This window comes from Amblyraja radiata, chromosome 4, assembly GCF_010909765.2.
Source record: "Amblyraja radiata isolate CabotCenter1 chromosome 4, sAmbRad1.1.pri, whole genome shotgun sequence".
In the NCBI taxonomy this organism is placed as follows: Eukaryota; Metazoa; Chordata; class Chondrichthyes; order Rajiformes; family Rajidae; genus Amblyraja; species Amblyraja radiata.
The window spans coordinates 83,843,748-83,866,080 of record NC_045959.1 but is presented as its reverse complement, the minus strand read 5'-3'; the positions used below and the strand labels follow the sequence as shown (position 1 = coordinate 83,866,080).

General features: G+C 43.5%; 1 protein-coding gene across 6 annotated transcripts in view; it reads left to right on the top strand.

The window, feature by feature from the left end:
- arhgap28 (Rho GTPase activating protein 28) overlaps positions 1-22,333 on the top strand; it is a 189,788-nt gene that overhangs the window by 79,701 nt on the left and 87,754 nt on the right. Inside the window, exon 1 of one of the 6 annotated variants that reach the window (XM_033019875.1) lies at positions 2,955-3,097. The exons of 4 other annotated variants lie outside the window; for them this stretch is intronic. The gene's annotated coding sequence lies outside the window, so the exon portion shown is untranslated. Of the gene's footprint in view, positions 1-2,954; positions 3,098-18,065; positions 18,118-22,333 lie in introns of those variants that run through there. One more of the 6 variants, XM_033019876.1, reaches the window with a different exon arrangement.

Sequence of the window (22,333 nt, the reverse complement as noted above, 5' to 3'; positions counted from 1 at the left end):
TTAATTTATATGGTTTCGAATAACTCCCTTTTTAGTTTCTGTTTAACTCTTTACATGATGCTGCAATTGTACAAAAAAATGCCCTGTCCTACATCCATACTTTAATAGAAACATAGAAAATAGATGCAGGAGTAGGCCATTCGGCCCAATAGCCAGCACTGCCATACATTATGATCATGGTTGATCATCTAAAATCAGTACCCTGTTCCTGCTTTTTCTCCATATCCCTTGATTCCTTTAGCCCTGAGAGATAAAATTCCTCCCCATTACTTGTATTTGCACTGCCTTGAACTAATTTTTGTTGCATTTTCTGAGTAAGGCCAGATAGAATGCACTGTTGTTGGGTGAGCTTGGTTAGTGCTCGTCGGGTTCTTGGATGCTAACACTCCGAGGTGAAGCCTTGAAGATTGCTTATGTGCTCCAGGTATGTTGCAGGTGTGAACAAGTGTGTAAGGAGCGATGAGTTAATGGGATAACATGGATGTTTCTGGAATGTCGGAGGTTGAGAGGATACTTGATAGAAGTATTTAAAATGATGAGAGGCATAGATATCGTAGGCAGTCAGAACCTTTTTCCACAGGGTGCAAATGTTCAATGCTAGAGAGCATCGCTGAAAGCTGAGAAGAGGAAAGTTTGATGGAGTTGTGTGTGGCAAGTTTATTTTTTTTTACACGGACAACACCTGCAACGTATTGTCAGAGGTGGTAGTGGAGGCAGATACGGTAGTGGCATTTGAGGCTGTCAGATAGACACATGGAAGTGGAGGAAATAGAGGGATATACAGTGGCTTGCAAAAGTATTCATACCCCTTGAACTTTTCCACATTTTGTGACGTTACAACCACAAACGTAAATGTATTTTATTGGGATTTTATGTGAAAGACCAACACAAAGTGGTGCATAATTGTGAAGTGGAAGGAAAATGATACATGGTTTTCAAATTTTTTTACAATGGTTCCTGTGCTGTAGTGTTGCATGTTCTAGATCAGTCGGTTGGTTATCAATCCTATCAGTAGAAACAAAACAAAGACAAGCCAGCTGATAACTTGGTGCACTAGGTATTTTCAGCTAGGAATCTGAGGTGAATTCTGTTGGCTGCCTGCTACTTTTGCACTGCAGGTAGACCGGGTGGTGAGGATGTCGGGGAGGGATTAGTGGTTCATGGAGGCACAGAGAGTGGTCCTGGCAGAAGGCGGAAAGGGGTGGAGAGGGGAAGATATGACAAGCGGTGGGATCCCATTGTAGCCGGCAGAAATGACGATGGATGATGTGCTGGATGCAGAGACTGGTCAGGTGAATGGTGTGAACTCTTAACTCTATTCTGTTTGAAGGGGCTGGATGGGAGTGAGAACAGAAGTTTGGGAAACAGTGCTATCAGAACAATGCTCTGCTATCATTACAGATCAGAGATTAGTGATTAGGAATGTAATAGAAATTGCAATAAGCACATTGGGACATCTGAGATTCTCCCAGTGTCAGGAATGATGCTAGTGTGGTGCATGCTTATGTAATCCAGGGTTTTGGTAGCGAGTCTAGATCTACTGTATCTGGTGCTCCAGGTGTGGGCTCCTATATATCGGCAAGACCAAGCGTAGAATTGACAATCATTTCGCTGAACACTTGCGCTCAGCCTGCCTTGGCCTACGCAGTTTCCCGGTTGCCAAACATTTCAACTCCCCATTCCCATTCCCCTGCTGACCTTTCTGCCCTATCCTCCTCTACTATCAGTGTGAGGTCAAACGCAAATTGGAGGAACAGCACCTCATGTTTCGTTTAAGCAGATTCAAACCTTTCAAGCTTTCTCTATTTTCAAGTGATTCCTGATTTCCTCTCTCCCCCCCCCCTTACTGTATCTATCTGCACATAACCCATTTCTCTCTATTCGCTGCATATCACTAGAACACAACCAGACTTAGTGTCTTTTTTAATAAACCAGCATCTGCAGTTCCTTGTTTTTCACCTTGTGTTCCCATGACAACTTGTACTTCCTCAAGGACACCTGTTCAATCTGAACTGGATTTGAATTTGCAGGTGAAATCATAATTAAACTTGCAGCATTGCACGACAGGAAAATAAGTATTGGAAATGACATAAGATCTGGAAATACAACTATAGTGCATGCTTTCAAACATGGAAGCCTAATTTAGTCCAGACATTGGAGCTTGTATTTTTGGGTATCTGCATGGAATGTTTTTGACGGGGCTTATATGTCCCAGTGGCAGACTGTGATGTAATTGTCTCAATGCCTCCTGCTCCGCTAGTTTTTATAAATGGCTTTCTGACATGTTTATATCTATATAAATTGAGCTGCATTTCCTCAACAGAGGCCACCACTAAAAGCAGTGTAGACGTCAGCAGATCTTTGCCGGTACTCTTGAACGATGGGGTGGCACAGCGGTTAAAGTTACTGCCTTACGGCGCTAGAGTCCTGGGTTCGATCCCGACGAGGGGTGTTGTCTGTACGGAGTTTGTTGGTTCTCCCCATGACCGCGAGGGTTTTCCTTGGGTGCTCTGGTTTCCTCCTACCCCCCCAAAATGTACATGTTTGTCGGTTAATTGGCTTCAGTAAAATTGTAAATTGTCCCTTGTGTTTACGGGGTAATTGCCGGTCGGCGCGGACTCGATGGGCTGAAGGGCCTCTTTCCGTGCTGTATCTCTAAAGTAATGAGAGAGAATTTTCCCCTCGTGCTGGTTGATACATTATCGCCATTGCTAGTCTGTTGAAGGATACAGTTGATTTGAAATCAGTTAAATTTTCAATGTGATTCCTGACACATTGCTTTTTAATTTGCTGGCAGGAAGCGCGGTGGGACGGTTTTTCTCTTTGTGCTGAGCACATATTCCGTTTAGGGCTGCATTTCTAGGGCTGTTCTGTGAGCACATCTGTTCCCCTACTTTATGCTAATGCACGCTTGGCCCAGAGGCAAGCTTTGCGTCTTACTGCATTCTATTGGCTTGATCTCCCACTGGCTTCTGACGGTGAGGCTGAGTTAAGAGCAAAGAATGAACAAGTCAAGCTTTTCAGTTTTGGGAGAAGGAGGCTTGAGAGGATTTTAACAAAGTGTAACAGATTTTAAAAAGCCAAAGATTACCTAGAGGTAAGCTGCAACCGTAACGTGAAAGCATAGCAATGTTAATGTTAAGATTGATGCTTGGAGGCGGGAAAAAAAACTCTGTTCACATAAATAATAACTGTTGGAATAGTCTGTGTTTAAAGGGAAGCAAGATTATTTCAGTTTTCAGAAAGATGCCATGATTTGGGGAGAAGGTTTTCCTATAAGTGGATGACTTAGCTTGGCATGATAGACACAAAGTGCTGGAGTAACTCAGCAGGTCAGGCAGCATCTCTGGAGGACATGGGTAGATGACGTTTTGGATCGCGTCCCTTCTTTGTTCCCTCCCATAACCTGGCATGGTGTCACCTCTAATGTTTACTTGTCTTGACATTATAAACTCCGTACACCTCTGCCTTTAATCACGTGCAGTTTGCAAGCCAAGAATTAAGAAGAATGGGCTCTTGCCCAGCGTAGGGGAATTAAGGACCAGAGGACATAGTGTTTAATGTGAAGGGGAAAAGATTTAATAGGAATCTGAGGGGTAACTTTTTCACACAAAGGGTGGTGGATGTATGGAACAAGCTGCCAGAGGAGGTAGTTGAGGCTGGGACTATCCCATCGTTTAAGAAACAGGTACATGGATAGGACAGGTTTGGAGGCATAAGGACCAAGCACAGGCAGATGGGACTAATGTAGCTGAGACATGTTGGCTGATGTGGGCAAGTTGGGCCGAAAGGCCTGTTTTCCACACTGTATCACTCCATGACTCTATGACTAATGCGATAAGTATGAAGTATAAGCATGTTTTTATTTTTCTATTTGACTCGCCTCGCACAACAACGTGCATATGGATAATACCCTTTTGAAATAGCACTCCATAACAGTGTTGCTGAATAAATGTTTGCTCTAAGCTGCATAAAGACAAATTAACACAGAGGCTTGGTCAAGAAGAGATGCTCTAATGCTTAGCAGGAAATAGAAATGGAGAAATCTCGACAGACTTTCAGAGCTTCGGCCTTGGTGGCTGAAGGCAGAGTTGTCAATGGAGACACTAAAATAAAGGGTGCTACTGACCACGGTGGTCTCAGACAGTTAAAGGGTTTGTGCTGAAACTGAAGGAAAAGTTTGGTAAGAGTGTTCAACCTGGAGCAAGCATGAGTTAGGAGCAAAACGTGGTGCGTGAGTCTTGGTACAATTGTAAATCACAGCAGCACAGTTTTGGATGACCCAGAGTCTTGGGGCATCGCCACAAACAGTGTTGTTCACTAGAAAAGCATCATGTGCAGACACTTTAAGTAGCCTGTGGAAGGAATGGTTACTATTCATTGTCATCACTGATGATATAATTTGTGACTTCAATAAAGCTCATTTCAGTATTTTGACACATGGAATTAGAAAGTCCATGTGAAATGCCAAGGCTGGCTCAGTGGCACAGCAGTAGAGTTGCTGACTAGCAGTGGCAGAGACTGGGGTTCGATCCTGACTATGGGTGCTGTCATTACGGAGTTTGCACATTCTCCCTGTGACCACGTGGGTTTTCTCCAAGTGCTCCATTTTCGTCCCACATGGCAAAGACATGCGAGTTTGTAGGTTAATTGGCGTCAGCAATTTGTCCCTCGGCTGTACCATAGAGCTAGTGAACTGGGTGATTGTTGGTTTGCCTGAAACTAAACTGAATGGAATTAGAATCATTCTGACATGGAATTCCAGGAAGGAAGTGAATGGATTTGAGAAACAGCAGCATGTGTCTCCAAGGGTGGCACAGTAGCGCAGCAGTACAGTTGCTGCCTTACAGCGCCAGAGACCAGGGTTCGATTTCTGTACAGAGTTTGCATGTTCTCCCTACGACCGCATGGGGTTTTCGCCAGGTGCTCCAGTTTTCTCCTACACTCAAAAGACGTACAGGTTTGTAGGTTAATTGGCTTTGGTAACATCCTAAATAGTCCCTAGGGTGTGGGATAGTGCTAGTGTATGGAGTGATCACTGGTTGCCGCGGACTTGGTGGGCTGAAGGGCACTGTATCTCTAAAGTCTAAAGGATTGCTCTTCTGCGAGATGACATGGACCTAATGGGATGAATGGCCTTCTTCTGTGTCATTGCAAGTTGGAAAAATGTTTCACAGAGTCAAGTTCCAGGAAGGAAGTGGATGGATTTGGGAAGCAACAGCATCTCTTTAGAGAAGAAAGAAAAGGTTTGTGGCAGATCGGTTGTTAGCAAAGATGGTGGGAAGTGATGTTGCGAGTCTTTTTTAACACCAATGTACTCTGTACTTGAGGAGAATGTTAACATGGGAGCCAAAAAGGGAATTCCGTGGTATTCAGTTTGGTGGAATTAAAGTTGAGATACTGAAAGGTGGATCGCAGAGATGACAGTGAGTTTGGAAAGAATGAGGGGAGGAAGGGGTGGAAGCCAGGAAAAGTAAATGGGCAGAATCGTAGAGGAAGTTTGGATTAGGGAGGGAAGCTGCAAGAGGTGCATATCCAGTTAATCAGATAACAAGAAGGACATCTGATAATTTATCAAAAGAGTGTTAATTTGTGGTGACCTGTTCCCAGCTGTCTAGCATTTTTTCTCCGTAGCTCGGTTCTTGAGAAAAAGGGGGTCCATGGATACTTCATTATGATGTATCGCTTTTTCTGGGGGAGTGTGTCCATCAGACAGATTACAAACACTTCTCTAATTACTTGGTGAAGATTGAACACTCCTGGTTAGGAGGTCATAGTGTGTTGCGCAGAGCATTGGAACATTAGCTTGAAACAACAAATACATTCATTAAGTAACTTATATTAGACAATTTAGAAATGGTACAATACACATTGAAGCAGAAACAACATTTTGAGAAGCTAAGTAAAATTTATTGGGGTGTGAATGTTTTTGCTATCATGGCTTAGGTGATTGTTCTCTCACCTTAGAGACAGAAGGTTGCAATTTAGGACCCACTCCAGAGCTTTGAGGACAAAATATAGACGGATGCAGCATTATAACAGCTGATTTAGTTTAGTTTCGAGATGCAGCATAGAAAGAAGCCCTTCTGCCCACTGAGTCCATGCCAACCATCGATCATCCGTTCACACTAGTGCTTTGTTATCCTACTATCTCATCTGCTCCCTACACATTTGGGGCATTTTTTCGTACAGAGGCCAATTAATCTACAAACCTGTACATCTCTGGGATGTAGGAAACCGGAGCATCTGGAGGAAACCCACAAGGTCACAGGTAGAACGTGCTACTCCACACAGACAGCATCCAAGTCAAGATCGAGTCTGAGTCTGTGGGGCTATGAGGTAGCAGCTCTATCAGCTGTTTTCTAAGATAGACACAAAGGTCCAATTTCACTGTCACAAATTATCCTTGGTAAAAATGCCAATGCCAGAAGTCTGAAAAAAATACAGAAAATGCTGAAACACACATCTCTGAAAAGATTAATGGTCTCCAACCTGAAACATTAACTCAGTTTCTCTACCCGTAGATGCTGCCTGACCTGCTGAGGGTTTCGAGCATTTTCTGTTTCTATTCAGGCCATTCTGTTTCTGTTCAGGCCAATATTTAATCCTTGACCAAATCACAAAATGTACCTATTATTTATTCATTATTTTATTTGTATTAACACCTTGCTATGTACAGATTTGCCTCCTCCTTTCCTGTACCAACGTTTACTGCGTTTCAAAAATAATGTCGCCTCTGCCTCCGTGCATTTTTCTATGGGAAGGAGTCCTCACCATCCAGTGATGAACCCTTCTCCCATCTCCACTGGTCTCCTCCTCTTGGACTCCCCCGGACGGCCTTCTACCCTCTGTAGACCTTGAGAATCTGAAGAAGGGTCCTGACCCGAAACGTCACCCACCCTTTTCTCCGGAGATGCTGCCTGACCAGCTGAGTTACTCCAGCACTTTGAGTCTGTCTTGAAATCTTAAAATGTGCTTTAAAAAAATATGTCCTTTTTAGATTTACAAGACCATTAGCAAGTAATTGCAACTCCAGTGAGGGAGGGACAAATATGGATGGGAAGATGTTACTGGTTGACCACAATGAAGCTGGTCTGTAATGAAGGCTCCCGACCCAAAATGCCATCTGATCACTGATGTCCCTCTGTTGATGCTGCCTCTGACAAGTACATCCAGCAGTGTGTTTAATACAACTTCAGTACTCGGGCAATTAAGATGTCAGGTTAACCTATTAGACGATTGGACAGGATAGATGCAGGAAAAATGTTCTGGACTCCCCGATGTTGGGGGAGTCCAGAACCAGGGGTCACAGTTTAAGAATAAGGGGGCCATTTAGGACAGAGATGAGGAAAAACTTTTTAACCCAGAGAGTTGTGAATCTGTGGAATTCTCTGCCATAGAAGGCGGTGGAGGCCAATTCACAGGATGCTTTCAAGAGAAAGTTAGATTTAGATCTTAGGGATAAGGGAATCAAGGGATATGGGGAAAAAGCCGGAACGGGGTACTGATTTTGGACAATCAGCCATGATCATATTGAATGGTAGTATTGGCTCGAAGGGCCAAATGGCCTACTCCTGCACCTATTTTCTATGTTTCTATGTTAATTACTATGGCTCCTGTCTGAGTATTTTCCCTTTCATACGATGCAGACGATAATGCATTCCTTAGCCCAATTATGGACTGAGTGAGGAAGTGAAAGGCACTGGAACATGACTGATGGGTGTCTTGGGACATGATGAACAATTGCAGGCCAACACTGCATCTTGCGGTTTAACTACATAGCTGCATATCACTGGAAGAGGGCTGAAGAAGGGTTCCGACCCAAAACCTCACGTTCTTTTTCACCAGATATGTTGCCTGGCCCGCTGAGTTACTCCAGCATTTTGTGTCTATCTTTGATATAAACCAGCATCTGCAGTTCCTTCCTACACATTGGAAGGTGGCTGTTGAGTTGGCAGAGGCTGCAGGTATTAAAGTTTGGATTGGTGAGTGAGGATGCAATAACATTTCAGGTCAGCGTAATTTATAATTCTATCTCAGGCACTTTAGGACACAATGTTATGGCCTCCATGGGGATAGCTAAATATATTGTTTGTATTTATTAAATTAAAGTTCATTTAGATAGTTGATACAGTTCAATCTTTCATGTTGACAGAGAGACACATTGTCCTTAGTCTTGCATTAATGCTGGCGATCAAATAGGTTGCTAGATATACTCAAGATGGAATGCAAAGTGTTGGAGTAACTCAGCGGGTCCGGCAGCATCTCTGGAAGAAATGGATGTGATGTTTTGGGTCGGGGACCTTCTTCAGACCAGTCCTGACCCGAAATGTCACCTATCCTTTTCCAGAGATGCTGCTTGACCCACTAAATTACTCCAGCACTTTGTGTTAATCTTTGATGTAACGATTACAAGTTCTTTGTTTCTAAATTATTGCTAGTTTTACTCATTAATCATTACTTATTCACTCCCACTGAAGTTTGTATTTACAAGACCATTAACAGGTAATAACAACTTTAGTGAGAGGAGCACAAAAGTGTGGATCCACTCAGTGGCTGACTTTGCCATGTTGGTTAGTTAGTTAGCATCCGTCCAGAGATGATGGTGCGGCTTTGACGTTGTCCCGCTTGGAGAGGGGAATGTTTCATCAGTGGTTGTATTTCCTGCTGTGGCTGACTAGACGTATCTTTGACAGGCAGACCCTCCCACAGCTTCCACAAGTGAAGTTGTCTGTGGCTGTTGGATTGGGGAATGTGTTGCTGTTGCCATTGACCATTTTGTGGTGCTGATACCTGGTCACTAAGGTCTTGAACCATATGCTATCATGGTGCTTCATACTCGCACAAGTTCTAGCACTAGAGTCTACTCTGCCATTCATTCATGGCTGATCTCTGCCTCCAAATCCCATTTTCTTGCCTTCGCCCCATAACCCTTAACACCTGTTCCAATCAAGAATTTGTCTGTGTGTCTTAAAAATATCCACTTACTTGGCTTCCACAGCCCTCTGTGCCAATGTTCCACAGATTAACTATCCACTGACTAAAGAAGTACCTCCTCACCTGGAGGTCCTCCCCCCCCCCCCCCCCCCCCCCCCCCCCCCCCCCTCAGCAGCAGCTTTTCAGTTGTCAGTGCCAATGTTAAAATGTTCCTATATCTTTAAATCATATCCTTGTAGTAAAGCTTTGGTCTCCCTCTTGGTCTCTGAGCGTTGGTGACCTCGCTGTCTAGCACATCTTTGGGGTGCGTCCTTTTTCCATCCTGTTACGTGTCCAAGCCAATAGTGACTCTTCGGCTTGAAGATTGCTAGGCTTGTTGGTCAGGGAGAGGACAGATTCATTGGTGATTTTATCCTGCCAAGAAACTCGTAGGATGCAACGAAAGCAGAGGAAATGAAAATTATTCTGTTTCCATTCTTGATATAGGTAAGTCGCCCAAGCTTCATTGCTGTACAATAATGTGCTCAAGACACACACTTTGTAGACAGTTAGCTTGGTCTTGATTCATAAATGGTAGGAGCAGAATTAGGCCATTCGGCCCATTGAGTCTACATCAACCCCTCTCAACCCCATTCTCCTGCCCTCTCCCCATAACCCCTGACCCCCTTACTGATCATGAATCTATCTCTGCCTTAAAAATATCCATTGACTTGGCCTCCATAGCCTTCTGTGGCATTCCACAGATTCACCACCCTCTGACTAAATAAATTCCTTCTCATCTCCTTCCTAAAGGAAAGTCCTTTTACTTTGAGGCTAATGGCCTCTGGTCCTAGACTCTCCCACTAGTGGAAACAAGTGGAAACATTATCTCCACATCCACTTTCTCCAGGCCTTTCACTATTTGGTAAGTTTCAATAAGGTCTCCCCTCATCCTTCTAATCTCCAGCAAGTAGAGGCCCATTGCCGTCAAACGCGCATGGTATGTTAACCAACTCATTCCTGGGGTCATTCTCGTAAACCTCTTCTGGACCATCTTCAGCACCAGCACATCTTTGTGAGGGTCCTGTTCTTCAATGCCTGCTGGGTTAGCCTACCAAAGGTATTTGCTGCCTTTCCTAAATGCAAGTTCATTTTTTCACATGGTCTGATTTTGCAACCCAGCTATTTTCTTGATTGAAAACCAAAAATAACACTTCAGTAATCTGAGTGGTTTGACAAGGAAATGAGCTGTTTGTGGTTTGAGATGTGTGAGTTGTACCACAGGCAGTGGGAGGGTGGAGGGAAAGGTGCAAGCTAAGGTACTTCATGGTGGCACAGCGATAGAGTTGCTGCCTTATAGCGGCAGACTCTATTCCTTGGAGCGCAGGAGGATGAGGGGTGACCTAATAGAGGTGTAGAAAATCATGAGAGGAATAGATCGGGTAGATGCATAGAGTCTCATGCCCAGAGTAAGTGAATCAAGGAACAGAGGGCATCGGTTTAAGGTGAAGGGGAAAAATTTAATAGGAATCTAAGGGGTAGCTTTTTCACACAAAGGGTGGTGGGTGTATGGAACAAGTTGCCAGAGGAGGTAGTTAAGTCTGGGACTATCCCAATATTAAAAAATAGTTAGACAGGTGCATGGATAGGACAGATTTGGAGGGATATGGACCAAATGTGGGCAGGTGGGTCTAGTGTAGCTGGGACATGTTGGCCGGTGTGGGCAAGTTGGGCCAAAGGGCCTGTTTTCACACTGTATCATTCTATGACTCTATCCATGTTCTCCACAGATGCTGCCTGACCTAGAGTTACTCCAGCACTTTGTGTCTTTTATTTGTAAACCAGTATCTGCAGTTTCTTGTTTCCACAAAAATGTATCTCCACAGCTACACAGTCAATCCCATTTTGTGAATGTGTCTTGGCACGCTTCCCAATTTAATGCTGCCACTCATTGGAAACAGTCAAATGTAAGGAATGATTAATGTCCTTTAATAAATTATGAAACAGTGATGTCTGTGGAAGATCATTAGTTTAGTTTAGTGTAGAGACACAGTGCAGAAACAGACCCATTGGCCCACCGATTCCTCGCCGACCAGCGATCCCTGTTACACAAGATACACTAGGGACAGTTTACAAGTTTTTACAAAAGCCAATTAACCTACAAACCTGTACGTCTTTGGAGTGAGGGAGGAAACCCACGCTGTCACAGGGAGAACGTACAAATTCCGTACAGACAGCACCCGTAGTTAGTCTCGAACCCGGGTCTCCAATGCTGTAATGCCGCAACTCTACCGCTACACCACCATGCCACCTATTTCTTCTCTGAAAGATTTGATAATGAAACTATTTCCTTTGGTTAGTGTCGTTCAGAACCAGATGGAATAAACATAAAATCCGGGTCGAACTAAATGGGTGTGTAATCAGGATACATTTCACGCGGATCCTACAACAATTTAAAATGTCAAAACTAAGTTGATAGATTTTGATTAGGCAATAGCCGTTCTGCACCCAAACTTATTTCTCGCCACCCCCTCCACCCAGATTCCTTTCTCCAACTTTGCAAATCGCAGCTCTTCAATCCTTTTATATTACACTTTCTGTTTTAAACTCTGGTTTTTGTTCCAATAATCTGCCTATCAAATACTCCCCTCACCTGTTTCTACCTATCACCTGCCACTTTACTTATCTCTTCTCTCTGCCAGCTTTCTTCTCCGCACACAATCAGTCTGAAGAAGGGTCCTGACCCAAAACGTCACCTATCTATGTTTTTCAGGGATGCTGTCTGACCCGCTGAGTTACTCAAGCACTTTGTGTACTTTTTTGAAAGCAAGCATCTGCAGTTCCTTGTTTCTACATGGTTATTAGCTGTAGGTTTATTATTACAAAGTATCGTAGATGTAATGGAATCCCATATTGAGAGGCTGGGTTTTGGGTCAGGACCCTGCTTCAGACTTCCTTTCAACTGTAGGTAACCACATCTGCTCTGGAAAGAGCTGATTGTAATCTGCCAGATGTAATGTTTGAAAATAGATCGTATTCTTTTTCAGGTCACTAATATCTTCATGAATGCATTCAGCAAACATAAAAGGCATATCTAAAAGAGCTAGTAGTTTATTTGACAAGGCAATCAACTTTCTGCCAGTTGAGACTTTAAGCTGGTGTTCTGAATGTTTCAGACTTTTTATTTACGTGGCACAAAACAGGCACATATCACTTCTATCCAGATAAATCGATATAAATGAGTTTAAAAGCATTTCAGTTATCAAAGTATGAAATATTAACTGTTCGTCATACACATGGATACATCAAGAACAGAAATGTTGTGCTCAAATATATACTGTAGTTTATCTTTTATCTTTGAGCCAAGACATTCTGTTCTCTATGTACCTTTTACCTAAAAATTGGATTGCATCCATTTCTTGTTCTGTGCGTAGTGATAACACCCGAGCTGTTTGCTTGTATTTAAATAAACGCAACAATATTGGTCAATATTTTGTAATGATGATAATAATTATAATGTTTGTTTAAAGGGAAGGTGAGGGGGGAAAGATTTAATACGAACCTGAGGGGCAACTTTTATTAACAGAGGGTGATAGGTATATGGAGTGATTTGCTGGGGGAGGTAGTTGAGGCAGGTACTATCACAACATTTAAAAAAAACATTTGGACAGGTACATGAATAGGACAGGTCTAGAAGGATATGGTCCAAACGCAGGCAGGTAGGACCATTGTAGATGGGGCATGTTGGTCGGTGTGGGCAAGTGGGCCTGTTTCCATGCTGTGCGATTCTATGACTTTAGTTAGACCGCATGTGGAGTATTGCTTGCAGTTCTGCTAACCTTATTACTGAAAAGATGTGGAGGTTTTGGAAAGTGTGCAGAGAACGATGCCTGGATTAGAGGGATTACAGGAGAGATTGGACAGGTTTTTATTGTTTTTTTTCTGGAATGGTGCAGGTTACGGGGAGAATTGATAGAGTACATGAAATCATGAGGGGCATAAAAAGCGTAGACGGTCAGAATCTTTTTTCTAGGATAGAAATATCAAATACTGGAGGGCATAGCTTTAAGGTGAGAGGCGCAATGTTTAAAGATGATGTGCGGGGCAAGATTTTTATAACAGGTGGTGAATATCTGGAATGTGCTGCCATGGATGGTGGTGGATACAGATATGATAGTGGCTTTTAAGAGACTTTTGGATTGACATATGGATATGCAGGGAATGGAGGGATAGGAATTATGTGCAGGTAGAGGAGTGTTGGTCGTGGCGTCATTTTTGGCACAAACTTTATGAGCCAAAGGGCCCATTCCTATGTTGTACTGTATTATCTTTAATTGGACTTACTGGAGTTTATCTTGCCCTAAACATTATTCCCTTTATCATATATCTGGACACTGTGGACGGCTCGATTGTAATAATATATGGTCTTTCCACTGACTGGACAGCACGCAACAAAAAGCTTTTCACTGTACCCATGACAATAAACTAAACTATGTTCTTTGAAATTACATTAGTGCGGTATGCATGCAGGAAAAGGTACAAAAATGGAACTGTGCTGTTCTGGGTTGAAGCCAAATGAAATTTCCTGAAATATTATCATGCAGCAACCAGAGAATGTGACAGCCCTTAAAGATGCTCTCTCTGTGTTACGGGCACCCGGCAGACTTGCACACCTTGGCTGTCATAAGAGAGTTGGTGGTTGCTTAGGGCAAGGACAGAGCTCCCAGAATCACTCAAAGGAACTCTCAAGTGTAGGTCAATGGGATATATGCCAGGGGGAAGGTTGTGTGTGTTAATGGAGGGCGGTGGTGGGGGGTGGCTAAGAGTTCTGGTATTCATGCCGTAAAGAGTATATTGGTGTCCTTCGGGAATGAAAATCCCCATAGAGTGATAATTTCACAAGGTATGCCAAGGTGACTTGCTCATCTGCAGAGTGCAGGTCCTGACAGAAAACATGTTATTGCAGAAGTCTAAATCTTTGTGGGAAGTGTCGAAATTTAGAGAAGTAGTAACGAGCTGTTCAAGTTATTCAAGCGGGTATTATTACACTCGCATGTTAGATACACAACAAATGGCCTTCAAAGCAGCACACAACAGGATTTTGTGTGCTGCCTGGCTTTCATCTGCTGTTTAATAGTGTACTCATTTGATGCAAAATTTGCAGCATGGAGATAGCTTAGCTTGTATTGAAGAATATTATTTTGCAGGCTTGTACTGATCGAGGAGGTGCCTGTTGGTAATGCTGGCCTCTGCTGCTCAGCTGGGAGATGAGGTGGTGGATCATGAGTCAGTGGCACCAAACCTGGTGACTCTTGTAAAGTGTCTCACTGTACTATTTCCATACACGTGTACTGTATCCAAGATGTGCTTATGTACAGCAAAACTGTACGCAAAATATAATTTGACTCTGCCTCAGTACATGTGACAATAATGTGCCATTGAACCATTGAGAACATTCCCCTGGTGGTCTCCTCTGCCTTCCTGCCTGTCTTCCTGCATTCACCCTGCATCTTCTGCCTCATTGTCCTCAAGCTATTGGTCTCCGCGCTGCTCTGCCTCTGTGTTTTGCAATACACGACAGTAAAATCTCCACATCTTTAAATTGAACAAAGTCGCAAATTGAGGAGACTTGTGGCATTTCCCATTGCTGACCTGGCAACTGCATAACTTTAGGGTTGCCTGCAGTGGATGAGGAAGTGGGTAACATAGAACTAGTGTGAACAGATTATCGATGGACGGTGTGGACTCAGTGGGCCGCAGGGTCTGTTTCCATGTGGTATCTTGAAACTAAATTAAGCTTTTAGTTTAATAATGTCACGTGTACCAAGGTATAGTGAATAGCTTTTTTTGTTGCATGCTATCCAGCCAGTGAAAAGATTATACATGATTACGATCAAGACCTCCACAGTGTGTAAAATACAGGATAAAGGGAATAACATTTAGTGCAGTGAAGTCTGATTAAAGATAGTTCAAAGGTCTCCGATGAGGTAGATGGGAGGTCAGGACCTCGCGCTAGTTGGTGATAGAATGGTTGATTTGCCTGATAACAGATGGGAAGAACTGTCCCTGAATCTGGAGGTACTGTATGCAGTGGCGGACTGGGTCTAAAAATATTGGTTGCCAGGAGACAAAGGGGGCCCACTTCATCAGGGGCCCACTTGCCATCGGGCGAGCTGACACCCTGGCCAGTCCGCCACTGACTGTATGTGCTTTCAAACTTCTCTTGCCTGATGGGGGAGGGAAGAAGAGGGAATGACCGGGATGAGTGGTCATTGATTATGCTGGTGGCTCTGCTGAAGCAGCATGAAGTACAGATGGAGCAATGGAAGGGAGGTTTTTTGTGTGATGGTCTGTGCTACGTCCACAACTCTCTAATTCCTTGCGATCTTCAAATTGTACCAAATAACAACGTAAAATAGAGAAGCAGATTCATGAGTTACCATAAGTTGCATGCGGCTTACTTTTTAAAACATTTCTCTCCCTACCAATTCCTTTTCATTGGCAACTGTGGCTGAGGTGAAGGTTGGGCAATCTCCAGCCACACTTCTGCTCATGTCACGGTATTCACTGCCACAAGACTTGACTGATGACGAGGCAACAGCTCTTTCTAATTTTTCTAGGATGATAAATGCCCCTTCATGACATTAACACGAGTGGGAGGTGGGAGGGCAAGATATTGAAGCCGTTTCTTCTTGCTGTTAGTCGTTAACATCAACCTTGCTGAACGGTCCATGTCATAGTCACTGGAATTTAGAGGAATGAGAGGGGATCTTATAGAAACATACAAAATTATAAAAGGACTGGACAAGCAGGAAAAATGTTCGCAATGTTGGGGGAGTCCAGAACCAGGGGCCACTGTGTAAGAATAAAGGGGAGGCCATTTAAAACTGAGATGAGAAAAAACGTTTTCACCCAGAGAGTTGTGAATTTGTGGAATTATCTGCCACAGAAGGCAGGAGAGGCCAATTCACTGGATGAATTTAAAAGAGAGTTAGATAGAGCTCGGGGCTAGCGGAATCAAGGGATATGGGGAGAAGGCAGGTACGGGTTACTGATCGTGGATGATCAGCCATGATCGCACTGAATGGCGGTGCTGGCTCGAATGGCCAAATGGCCTCCTCCTGCACCTATTTTCTATGTTTCTATTTTCTATATTTCTATCATATTGGCATCTCTCAACGAATGTATTGCAACAGAAGGAGCATGGGCACCAAGCTTGGACATCTTGTCTATTGAATGAGGCTCTAAATCCATGCCTTGTGAGCCTTCTCAAGCAGACACAACATATCCATTGGTGCTATTTTAAAGAAGAGCAAATAAGTTACCTCCTGACCAACTTTTACCCCCGGGTCAACAGCACCAGGTATGATTGTGTATGAATTGGTTCCCTTGTTTTCTAAATTCCAATGGTGACTGGATTTAGTTACAGAGTGATTTTAGCTATAAGGAGATTGCTGTCTCCCGCTACAGTTAAAAGGGATCAAGATTGCATTTTAGTTTTAGGAGAAGTTTTCTGAGGCCCACTGTATTGCCACTTTGTCCCAACAGCCTGACTTCAGGCTGTGTGGTGCTGTATAGCTGCAAGATAAAAGGCTGGCTCTAGCAGTTTGCTTTCAGGGTTGCTGCACCCACATTATCTTGAACAGTTTAAAAGGCGTCCTTATTTAATGTATAAACAGGCCTTTTATTTAGCTCAAACACATTGAGGTTGTGAACTTTCTTCATAAACCACAGACAATGCCAAGCTATTAATAGGACCCTCTATAACACACAAAACATTCATCAAACCAAACCACTGAAGAAAATTAACAATGTCTTGGCTCTATTAATAGGACCAAATGGCAAGATTAAAAAAGTACTAAAAGAACTTATAAAAAAAAAAAAATCCATGTCCTTCTTCCAGGGTAATTGATCATGATTAACAGAGAAAATGCAAAGAATTGGTACAGCCTAGGTTTGTACAATCCAAAGTGGGCTTGAAATAACTCGTGAGGAATTCGTTTTAATAGTGAATTTGTTTTAATAGCCAAAGTGCAGAATTCCAAGGATGTTCAAAGCACAGTAAGGAATGGTGCAGACACTGGATAAGATATCATTTTATAATCATTTTATAATTTTGGGGAAAGGAGAACTTCAAACTAAAAGCAGAGTAAGATAGACACAAAATGCTGGAGTAAATCAGCGGGACATGCAACATCTCTGGAGAGAAGGAATGGGTGACGTTTCGGGTTGAGACCCTTCTTCAGACCTGGAGGGTCTCGACCCGAAACGTCACCCAATCCTTCTCTAGAGATGCTGCCTGTCCCACTGAGTTACTCCAGCTTTTTTGTGTCTATCTTCGGTTTAAACCAACATCTGCAGTTCCTTCCTACACTAAAAGCAGAGTAAGATAGACTAACTGAAGTAAAAAATATGTGAAATGCGCATGTCTGGCAGTAGCTGAAATGTTCTGGGCGGGGTTTATATCCAAAAAATTCTTGTTGCCCCTTCTCTTGTTTTGCAATGCACTTAAGTGCCAGGATTTGATTTCTCTGCTTCATGATGAAAGTGCAATTGTCCAAGGAGTTGCTTAAAGGAAAGAGAACACTGGGAAGCTAGCCACTAAACCTTCACCTCAAAGCTGGTAAATGGTGGGGGGAGAGTCTAGTCTAAATATTTCAAGCATGAAATTCTTTTGAATCCAGCCTCAAATTGGTTCTATTTCTCTGTTGTTAAGATGGCCTTGAGTGTTGTCTGGTTTGCTTGTAGCGCGGAGCTGAAATTCATTTGAACCTTAAAGGGAAACCATTAAGTTAATTCAAAAGATGGTCGGAAAGTAAGCTCAGTCTTGACTTCAGTGCATTAATATAATTGAACTGAGGAGAATAAGAGCAGCAGCTGCATTGTAACACATTGTTATCCTGATGAGATGTAGTCGATCTCAATTAATTTGCTTATGCTATTACCAGAGGACAAAGACCTTGCAGAATCCTTCTTGAAGGGCCAGCGTTTCTGATGAAGTGCTCTTATGTTAAAGAAGCAGTTTAGCCCTTGGGAATTGAGACTGAATCTGTTTGATTAAAGCTGAGGTCGGTAAGGACATGGAGTGTGCAATATAAAAGCACCAGCACAAGTGCTCACTTGAATGTAGAGTGCGGAGCTCTAATTTGTTGCAACACCTCTGGTGAATGAATGAGAGGCACGTCCACTTGCTTTTATCAGGTAGTTAAAGTTTCATTGTATAAATGACATGCGGAGATTATTCTGGGAATGTTTCGTAATGGAATATGCCAATTGGTTATTATGTTGCTAATTATGTAAAAAATATATCAAGCATATTCAGCATGTTTGTAATGGTTGTCTTTACAGTTTTTTGTGTACATCCATCAGCGATTGTATAAACATCTTTGCAGTTAATATTATGATTTCAATTTTTAGTCTCAAGTGGAACAATGTCAAGAGCTGTTCATTGGGTTTGCAAAAGATTTGGGCTGTAATTGTGTGCAGGGAACTATTTGGGAGCTTCTGATGTCCCTGCTGAGATATTTGAAATTATTTAGGAATAAAGGAGACTTGCCAGGAGAGTTATTTTTTTACTCCGAGAGTGTTAGGTTCCTGGAAGACGCTGCCAGGGGATGTGGTAGAAGCATATACGATGGCAATGTTTGAGAGTCGAGACAGACATGAAGACAGACAGGCAGGGAATGGAGGACTATGGACTATGGACTATGTACAGGCAGGTGGGATTAGTTAGATTGGTATTAGCTTGGTCAGTGCAGATATGATGGGCTGAAAGGCTTGCTCTGTACAGTGCTTTTTTAATGTTCTATGTTTCTAAGAAAATGGATTAAGTATTAAACAAGCAACGTAGCAAGGAAAAAGCTAATGTAAGAGAGAAATGTAACTTTTGTGGATCACGCATTTGCCTAGTCCCATTTGCTGGCATTTAGCCCATGTCCTTCTAACATTTTATATCCATAGTCGTTATTGTATTGACCTCTATCTGGCAGTTCATTCCAGATACAGTCTACCCTCTGAGTGAAAAAGTCTCTCATAAAGCTCTCTCCTCTCACCTTAAGCCTATGGCTTCTAGCTATAGTATCCTCAACCTTGGGAAAAAATACAGTGAGCATTCACTTTGTCCATGCCCCTCATGATTTCTACACATCAATAAGGTCACTCCTCAACATCCTGCATCTAAGTAAAAAGTTATTGCATATCGCTAGTGCCCAGCTGGAGACCCCGCAAATGACTTTTTCTAAACCGTGGTTTTAGAAGGATGAGAGTGAGTGTCAGGTGGCACGGCTGACGTTGCAGCGGCCTCTGCAGTCCGTCTGTCTTTTTAAAATTTCTGTCCCGTTGAGTGTATAGTTTGTAGTGTTTTTTTTCATTGTTTTTAACTGTGTATGTGTGGGGGGTGGGGGAAACTTTAAAATATCTTCCCTGCACCGGAGACCCGACCTTTTCCCTGTCGGGTCTCCGTTGTCGTTGGGGCCTAGCACCGCGGAGCAGCCTCCAACCGGAACGACATGGGGGCTCCGGTCGCGGAGCCTGCGGACTCAACATCGTGGGGCTGGCCAGCTTCGGAGCATGGAGAGCTGTGGCGGCGCGCGGCTGCGACCCGACTCCGGAGCTTCGGAGGCTCCAGCCGCAGGTCCGGTGGACGGTGACATCAGGAGCTCGCGGGTCCCTGGTGGGAGACCGCTTTTCGGAGCTCCTGCAATGGCAGCTTCTCCCGCCCGAGTTGCGGGGTTGAAGGCGACCCGGAGCGGGGCCTTACATCGCCTGGTGCGGCTTAAACGACCGCGGGACTGGCCAGCGTCCGCCGGGGGCTCCAACATCAAGACCCGGGCAGGGCCTTACAGCGCCTTAATGGCCGCGGGACTTGCCATCGCCCGCCGGGGGCTTTAACATCGGGAGAAGAATGGAGAGCAGGGGCGAGACAAGACTTTGCCTACCAGGAGATTCACTGTGATGGAAGTTTGTGTAAATTGTGTTGGTGTGTGTCTTGGTTCTTTTCTTGTTGTATGACTGCAGAAACTAAATTTTGTTTGAACTTCATTTGAGGTTCAAATGACAATAAACGGTATTGTATTGTAGAATCACATTGAAACCTGTCGAATACTGAATACTGAAAGGCCTTGATAGAATGCAAGTGGAGAGGATGTTTCCAGTAATGGGAGACTCTAGAACCAGAGGGCAAAGAATAACAGGGAATGTTGAATGGAGATGAGGAGGAATTTCTTCATCCAGAGTTTTGTGAATCTGTGGAATTCATTTCAACGGACGGCAGTGGAGGCCAAGATATTGGGTGCATTTACAATCTGAAGAAGGGTCTCGACCCGAAACATTACCCTCTTTCCAGAGTTGCTGCCTGTCCCGCTAAGTTACTCCAGCTTTTTGTGTCTATCTTCAGTTTAAATCAGCATCTGCAGTTCCTTCTTACACATGTAAAGCGGAGATTGATAGATTTTTGATTAGTGAGGGTGTCAAAGGTTACCGGGAGAATGCAGGAGAGGGAAAAATAGATCGGCCATGATCAAATGGCGGGGCAGACTTGATGGGCTGAATGGCCTAATACTACTCCCATATCTTATGGGCTTATGGTGATATTGGATAAAAATATCTTTGTGATCAGCACCCAATCATGAAGTAAAGTGGGTGCAACAGAACTTGACCAGAACGTGTGACTGGGCGCTACCCATACTGCCGCGTGTTCTGGACAAGTTCTGTGTCATGTTGCGCTGCCTGGTCACCTTCCCGCTGCAGCAGCGTAGTGACATAGTGGCTCTTGCCGTCATGGAGATCGACCTCGACGGGGTGTTCAAGTATATGTTGGTGAGGCTGAGCCGCAGGGTTAGCTCGGAGCACAAGGACATCTTGCTGGGCATCACAAGCGCTGAATATCACAATCCCATCTTTGAAAAGCTGCCTTCTGAAATGGAGTAACTGGAGTTTTACTTCAAGCGCCTGAGAGGAGGAAAAATTGATCACACCAGCAAGCAGGGGGAAATCTGAGTATTTGGCCTTTCCGCGGGTATTGGGCAAGCAGATCGCTCCATTTCTGTGCAAATTATGAAGACTGTGCATAAAGACTATGAAATTACCTGGTCAGCCAAAACCAAATAAAAACAACGATTCTCTGGACTATTCTCCATCAAAAAGATCAATGTAAAACCTTGCTCAAGTCGTATGTGTTTCTGGATTAGTTCAATTTATTGGTACAATTTAGTTGACCTGTGAAGATGCTTAAAATAAAAAGACTGCCTCCTCACCTCATTAAGATGAGGGATGACGCATGAGGCTGAGATTGCAGCGGTAAACTCTGATCAATGGTGTAAGAAGATCTTAACCAGTGATTGAGTCGTCAGCTACAGAGTTTCATATATTCTGAGCATTGAAACCTGAGGATGCTGTGGATCAACGTCAGAGTGGAGTCTCTTCATTGGATGTCTAATTGACAAAATTCCTATGGTCATGGTGATGTGAATGTCCGTTGAAAGCTGCCGGTTGTAACTTATTTTGCTAAGGAAGGAAATGTGTAAGGTGCAAGTTAGAACATCATTAGGTCTGAAGAAGGGTCTTAACCCAAAACGTCACCCATTTCTTCTCTCCAGAAATGCTACCTGTTACGCTGCGTTACTCCAGCTTTTTGTGTCTACGGTTGAAACCAGCATCTGCAGTTCCTTCCTACATCAGGTACACACCTACATCATTAGGTGTGTACCTGATGCCAGGTAAACTCACAAACACTCTTAAGTGATTTGAGCATGGAAGGACCCACTAGGCACAGTTTTATCTGGCAGTGATCATCAACAAATGCAAACCCTGGCTAAACACTTCTAGGAGTGATGTGCGTGTGAAAAATTTGCATTTGCTTGGCTTTAGTTTTTGCATGATCCTCAATGAAATGGTCAATTGTTCTACGGATTTGATGTTTATTATCATACAGAAGCCCTAAGGGCACTGTGTCAGCTGCGGCTTGCAAACACAAGTAAGGGAAGTGTAAGCATGAATGTATATTCCGGGTAGTTAAACAGGAAGAGTATAAAGTATATTAAGTGGAGAACTCCAAAATGGATATTTGGAGTCTGCATGCATAAAATAGAATCCTCCTGTTCAACTTGCCCATGATGACCAAGATTGCCCATCTACTCTAGTCCCACGTACCCATGTTTGGCTCCTAGCCATCTATACCTATCCTATCCATGTACCTGTCCAAATGCCTTTTAAATGTTGTCATAGTACCTTCCTAAATAACTTCCTCGGGGAGCTTGTTCCATATACCCCCCACCTTCCGTGTGGTAAAAAAATTGTCTCTTGGGTTCCTATTAAATCTTTTCTCTCTCACCTTAAACCTATGTCCTCGGGTTTCTGGTAATTCTGGTAAATAATAGCTTTGCCAGTGATTGCTAGAAGGCCATTTCAATACACAATA